This window comes from Dryobates pubescens, chromosome Z (genome assembly GCF_014839835.1).
Source record: "Dryobates pubescens isolate bDryPub1 chromosome Z, bDryPub1.pri, whole genome shotgun sequence".
Taxonomy (NCBI): domain Eukaryota; kingdom Metazoa; phylum Chordata; class Aves; order Piciformes; family Picidae; genus Dryobates; species Dryobates pubescens.
In genome coordinates this window covers 72,211,582-72,217,734 of record NC_071657.1, presented here as the reverse complement: position 1 = coordinate 72,217,734, position 6,153 = coordinate 72,211,582, and the positions used below count along the sequence as shown (strand labels likewise).

The window sequence follows — 6,153 nt, the reverse complement described above, 5'->3', positions numbered from 1 at the left end:
TCCTAGAAGGCCACCAGGTTGGTCAGGCGAAGCCATGCTGACTGTTCCAAATCACCTCTTCACTCTTCTTCTGAGTCAGTAGTGCCTCCAGGAGGATCTGCTCCATGATCTTTCTGGGCACAGAGGTGAGACTGACTGGCCTGTAGTTCCCTGGTTCCTCCTTCTTACACTTTTTGAAAATGGGGTTAACGTTTCCCCTTTTCCAGTCTGTGGGGACTGCCCCAGACTGCCATGACTTTTGGAATAGAATAGAGAGGGGTTTAGCAACCTCATCTGCCAGTTCTCTCAGTAGCCATGGGTGTATCTTGTCGGGTCCCATGGACATGAACACTTTCAGGTGCTTAAGGTGATCACGAACCTGATCTTCACTTATGATGGGCAGTTCTTCCTCCCCATCCCTGGCATTGTCTTCCATAACATCAGGAGTGTGGCTAGAGGCCCTTGCAGTGAAGACTGAGGTAAAGAAGTTATTGAGTACCTCAGCCTTTTCCTCATCACTTGTGACCATTTCACCAGTTTCCTTTTTGAGGGGGCCCACACCTTCCCTAGTCTTCTTCTTCCCATTAATATACCTGTAGAAACTCTTAGTGTTCCTTTTAACCTCCCTGGCTAGATTCAATTCAAACTCTGCTTTGGCTTTCCTAATCAGGTCTCTTGCTGCTTGGGCAGCTTCCTTATATACCCCCTGTTCTAGCTGTCCTTCCCTCCACTTCCTGTAGAGTTTCTTTTTAAGTAATAGTGTGTCCAGTAGCTCCTTGCTCATCCAGGCAGGCCTCCTAGCATTCTTTCCTGCTTTTCTTTTTGTTGATATGCATAGGTCCTGGACACAGAGGAGGTGGTCCTTGAATACTGACCAGCTGTCCTGGGTCCCTCTTCCCTCCAGGGCTTTGTCCCACGACACTTTGGCTATCAGATCCCTGAAGCTATCAAAGTCTACACGCCTAAAGTCTAGGGTCATAAGCTTAGAATACTTCCTCCTGATTGCCCTGAGGATATTAAATTCAACTGCTTCATGGTCACTGCAGCTAAGGCTGTCTCTGAGCCTCACATTGGTTACCAGCCCTTCCCTGTTGGTGAGAACTAGGTCCAGCATAGCACCTTTTCTTGTTGGTTCTTCTACCATTTGGCAGAGGAATAGAATAGAATAGAATAGAACAGAATAGAATAGAATAGAATAAACCAGGTTGGAAGAGACCTTCAAGATCATCGTGTCCAACCTATCATCCAACACCACCTAATCAACCAAACCATGGAACCAAGCATCCTGTCAAGCAAGTTGTCTTCTATGCAGTCCAGGAACATCCTGGATTGCTGGTGCCTTGCTGTGTTGTCCCTCCAGCAGATGTCAGGGTGGTAGAAATCACCCATAAGGAGCAGGACTTGTGACCTGGAGGCCACTTCTATTTGCCTGTGGAGGGCCTCATCTGCTTGGTTCTGATGGTCAGGTGGCCTGTAGGAGACCCCCACAGTATTATCTCCTTCCCCTGTCTTGCCTTTAATTTTAACTCTTACATTCTCAAACCAGTTCATCATCCCTCCCCAGGTGGAGCTCCACTGATTCCAGCTGGTTATTGACACAGAGGGAAACATCTCCTCCTCTCCTTCCCTGCCTATGCTTCCTAAAGAGCTTATACCCATCTATCCCTACATTCCAGTCATGGGAGTCATCCCACCAAGTTTCAGTAACAGCCACTATGTCATGGCATCCCAGCAGCACAGTGGCCCTTAATTCATCCTGTTTGTTGCCCAAGCTGTGTGCATTCGCATAGAAGCACTTCAGCTGGGCTGGCCCTGTCGTCCTCTTGTGCCAATTCCCCTCGGTTTCCACAGAATGTCCTGGTGCATCATCCATGGCTTGCCTCAGGGCAGCAAGTTGAGAACCCTTACTAGCTCCCCATCCCTCTGCCTCTGGTGAGCTGCCCTTCTGTTTGTCACAGGCCAGCAGGAGACTATTAACCCCTTCCCCCTTCAAATCTAGTTTAAAGCCCTATCAATGAGCCCTGCCAATTCCTGCATAGGAAATACTTAAATTAAGACCTTGATTTCCTCTGAAGATGTGGTCATGTGTGCTAGCTTTTAACACCCTGTTGGTAGTTCTGGGTTGGGGTTTTTGATATAATTTGTGCTAGGCAAGACCATGTGGAGATACCCAAACCATCTATTTTCAAGCTAATTTATGCACTACACACTTGCTAATGACTTTCCAAAAAATATGCAGTATGAACCATGTTGGAATTCAAACATCTTTTTCCTTTGCAAGGCTGCAGATTCCAAACCTACCAGACAGTCTTTTGTTATTAATAATTTATTTATTTTTCCTTAACCTCATGCACTTTGAATACTGCCCTCACTACAAGAAGGAGATGAAGCTGCTGAAGAGTCTGGAGAATAAGTCTAATGAGCAGTGTAAAGAAACTGGGAATTGGGATTGTTTGTTCTGGAGAAGAGGAGGCTGAAGCTCTCTTACAACACCCTGAAAGGAGCTGGTAGTGAGGTGGCAGTTGGTCTCTTCGGCCAGCTAACCAGTGACACAATGATAGGAAATGACATCAACTTGTTCCAGAGGACATTTAGGTCCCTAAAACTAAATAACATAGAAGCTAATGTGCACAAATTATACTACACCAACATTATCAAGCATAAAAAAGCACATCCAAAACTTTTTAACAATCAAAATTAAGACAAAGTATTTAAATGTAACTTAGCCATTTTTATACCTATACTGTGACAGAAGTTTAGTAGAATTTGCTTCACCATTTAAATGATTCCTTATCTAGTTCCAGAAAATCCATGTAATGTACATTGGGAAATCATATGAATCTGATTTCACAGACTTTTTTCATTAGTGTAATAAAAATTAAATATATATATTCATGCATGTTATGAATTTCTCATTGCAAACACCCAGAAAGGAGAGAACTGAGCATTTTCATTTTATCTTTCAGCTTGAGATACTTTTTAAAGATGGCAGATTGCAGTAATCGGCTCTTACAGATAACAGTGATGTCCATCGATGCATAATCAATTCTATTTCAGCAATCACTGCAGATTTGAGTAACTATTTCCCCTTACCAGTAAGTCATTTAAGAAGGAAAGCTTTCCTGATAGATACATGGAAGGCTAATTTGCAGAGCTGAAAAGGAATATATACTGGTTGTGTTGCAATAAATACAATATTAATTTGTAATCCCAGAGTGTGTGTGCAGTATTTCTTTACATAAAATCCATTAGTTGTTTCTATAACATCTGTTCCACATCCTCCCATAAATATGCCTGAAAGCTAAACTCATTTGTGTTAATAATTTTCTGATCTTGATGTTTATGTCCTATATGAAAGATATTAATGGACAATATACTGAATTTTCTCTCTCTATATATTTTGAATAGCTTCATTTCCAAGCTAAAATCTTTATGCATTCATACAGAATCATGGAGTTGTTAAGGTTGGAAGGGACCTCAAGGATCACCTGGTTCCAACCAACCTATTGGTACAATGAAAATTAGTAGGGTGGGGTTTTTTTCTTTCTTTCTTTTTTTTTTTTTTTTTTTTTTTGAATGAGTAAGTCTTTTTTACAGTAACTTTCATCTATACCATTTCTGACAAGGTTCTGCTGTATTGTCAGGATGGAGGATGTCAAATATAAGACATTATTTTAACCTGAAAACACTTGCCTCTGCTGCATATCTTCCAAATTCCTGGTCCTTTTTGATTAGTAGAGGATAACTAATGTTGGTGGCAGTGGGATAGAATTGGATGTACAGCCTAGTCAGATTGTTTATGTCAGCATCTCTCATCATTTTGTCTTTAAAGCAAATGAGATGCTTTGCCTGAGTGGGACTGTTGATGAAGACCTGCAGTGATAGAAGAAGGGGCAATAGTTTGAAATTACAGAAGAGGAGATTTAGATTAGACGTTCGGAAAAAGTTATTTCCAATAAGAGAGGTTGAGCAGAGAGGTGGTTGAAGCCATGTCTCTGGAGATACTCAACATGAGGCTCGATGGGGCTCTCAGTGACCTGATCTAGAGGAGGATGTGCCTGCTTACTGAAAAGGGGTTGGACTAGATGACCTTTAAGAGGTCCTTTCCAACACAGGTGTTTGTATCATTCTATGATTTGCCAGGCTCAAGCTATCCTCATCTGAAAAAATAATCTGATATTCAATGAATTACTGAAAAAAAAAAAAAAAAAAAAAAAGGGGGAGATGGGTGGGTCAGAAATTAAAACAGAATTAAAGCTTGTAACTAAATGAGTAGGTAAACATATGTTTACTTTTGTTGACAATCTTCTTCATTGTCACTTGTCCCACAAATTCATAGAATCACAGAATTGTTAGGGTTGGAAGGGACCTCAAGGATCATCTAGTTCAAACTCCCCTGCCATGGGCAGGGACAACTCACACTAGATGTGCCTAGAGCCACATCCATCCTGGCCTTAAAAACCTCCAGGGATGAGGCTTCCACCACCTCCTTCTCATCACCTTCATGGGGAAGAACCTCCTAACATCCAATCTGAATCTACCCATTTCTAGATTTGTTCCATTCCTCCTAGTCCTGACACCCTAAAAAGTCCCTTGGTGTCATCAGCAAAGTTGCTGAGGGTGCACTCAGTGCCACTGTCCATGTCACCAACAAAGATTTTAAACAAGACTGGTCCCAGTACTGATCCCTGAGGGACTCCACTTGTCACTGGCCTCCCCTTGGACATGGACCCATTGACAGCCACTCTTTGGGTGTGGCCATCAAGCCAGTTCTCTATCCACTGAATGGACCATCCATCAAACCCATACTGCACCAGCTTGAAGACCAGGATGTGGTGCAGGATAGTGTCAAAGGCTTTGCTCAGGTTCAGGTAAATGATGTCAGTTGCTCAGCCTTCATCTATTAATGTTGCGACCTTGTTATAGAAGACCACCAGGTTTGTCAGGCAGCATTTGCCTTTGGTGAAGCCGTGTTGATTGTACCAAATCACCTCTTTGTTATTCTTCCACCTCAGAAGTGCCTCCAGGAGGAACTACTCCATGATATTACTGGGCACAGAGGTGATACTGACTGGCCTATAGTTCCCTCAGGTTTTATGTCTGGCCTGTGGTGAGTCAGCCTGGGTGGCACTTCTGGCCCTTGTGGCTTTTTTGAGTCCTTGTCCTTGCTCACAAGGAATTCCTCCTGCAGAGCCTCATACTTGTTGTGCAAAGGCTCTGTGGGTGGTGTGCTTCTTAAAGGAACATATTTGATCCATTTGTATAATTTGTTTCATCAGATAGCAACCTGTTGCCATTGACCCTGTACATGTGAGATACTACAGGAGGTATGGGGGCGTCCTGATGAGAGGATATCCAATCCTCTGCTCCACGAAGAGTCAACTCCTGTTCTCTATTTGTGAAAGTTATCAATTTCCCTCTCACTCTCTCTATACTTCTTAACCTATTCACCTCTTCCCTGAGCTCCAACACTACATCCTGGAGCTGTGCCAACCGGCTAAGCAGTTCAAAAAACCTGCTCACACCACACCCAAACATAGTCAGTGTTGCCTCCCTGTTGTTGTGAAAGTCTGTGGCATTCCTCCCATCCTGTGGCCTGGAGGCCAACATCCATTTTGGTGGATGCAGAGAGCACAGTCTTCCTCCTCCAAGTAGCCACCATCACGCCTTCAGTAAAACCAAAGCACTTTGTGTCCTGCCCACACGCCCTGCTCGTGCCAACAACTGAGCTGACTTGCTTCTCGGCCTTTTGGCTAAGATTAAGTGTAGTATCTGTTCTTATCAGTTTAATATTTGATACAGCCTTGATCAGAGGACTTTATATTAAATGGATTTTTGGGCCTGGAAGTTGGATCCGGAGTTTGCTCCCTCTGCTCCAATATTTTTTCCTACAACTACCTGAAGGGAAGTTGTAGCCAGGTGGGGTTTGGTCTCTTCTCCCAGGCAACCGGCACCAGAACAAGAGGACACAGTCTCAAGCTGCACCAGGGGAGGTTTAGGCTGGATTTAGGAAGAAATTCTTCATAGAAAGAGTGTTGGCCATTGGAATGTGCTGCCCAGGGAGGTGGTGGAGTCACCCTCACTGGAGGTATTTAAGAAGAGACTGGATGGGGTGCTTGGTGCCATGGTTTAGTTGATTAGATAAGTTGAACTCAATGATCTCAAAGGTCTTTT

General features: G+C 43.5%; 1 non-coding gene across 1 annotated transcript; it reads left to right on the top strand.

Annotated features, from left to right (window-relative positions):
- The first annotated feature begins 5,712 nt into the window (after positions 1 to 5,712).
- On the top strand, positions 5,713 to 5,898 carry LOC128899529 (U2 spliceosomal RNA). The gene has a single exon (XR_008463123.1). It is a non-coding gene; the product is annotated as a U2 spliceosomal RNA (small nuclear RNA).
- The last annotated feature ends 255 nt before the right edge of the window (positions 5,899 to 6,153 follow it).